The sequence below is a fragment of the Phodopus roborovskii genome, unplaced genomic scaffold (genome assembly GCF_943737965.1).
Source record: "Phodopus roborovskii unplaced genomic scaffold, PHOROB, whole genome shotgun sequence".
NCBI classification, from domain to species: Eukaryota; Metazoa; Chordata; class Mammalia; order Rodentia; family Cricetidae; genus Phodopus; species Phodopus roborovskii.
The window spans coordinates 11,669,271-11,670,130 of record NW_026125506.1 but is presented as its reverse complement, the minus strand read 5'-3'; positions in this window follow the sequence as shown (position 1 = coordinate 11,670,130).

The following is an 860-nucleotide window of genomic DNA, read 5'->3' as shown; positions in this document are numbered from 1 at the left end:
CCTCCGTGGCTCCTTTCTGGGGGTGTGTGCAAATCTTCCCAGTGCCTTGTTTCCAGCCTTTGAGGCCCAATCATTAAGGTCCGCTTCCCAGTGGGAGCCGACAGCACGCGCTGGGAATGAGACGCCATCCACCTGTTGCCTCTGAGAGTCAGAACATGATACCAGGAGCATCTTGCCTGGGATTTGGGGTGGGGGTGGGGACAGGGACAAAGGGCAGCAGGTTTCCATGGATTTGAAATCCAAGCAATGTCCAGTGGGAGAGTTCAGCACCAGCTAACCCTGCTGCCTGCTCCCAACCTCCCCAGCCCTGTGCTATCCTAAGGAGACAAGCTCACAGTCAGTCATCTGGTCCTTGGAGGGCCGGAGAAAGCAGTGCCGGGGGTGGCTAGAGTCCGGGGGAGACAGGGTAGAAGTGCCGGAAGAATCCGAAGGCTTTGCATGTCAATCTGGGCTGCTGTGGCTTGCAAGCCCCTAGCCTCCATGGCTCCAGGAGGTCAGGGCATGTCCTGAACCAAGGAGGCCATCCCTTGGGAAATGAGGCTGACACGTAGAGCCCTAGGGGCCCTGGAAGTTGGGACTGACTCCACGCAGGGCCCTGGGTGTGCCCAAACACTGCCCACCTGAACCAAGAGCCGCCGAAAGGTGCCTGGCCTCCTGCTGCTCTACCCCACCTGCTCTGACGCAGTCTCAGGGCAGGGAGGAGAGGGACAGGAAGGGGGCAGCAGCCAACCAAAACCGATGGGCACTTTGCCAGGAGGGATGCGAAAACCAGGAAGCATGCCAGAGGTAACCTCTAGGGTACAAGGCACAAAAAAAGAAAGCGGAAGGAAGGAATTGGTTGAAGAGTGAAAAAGCCCCGA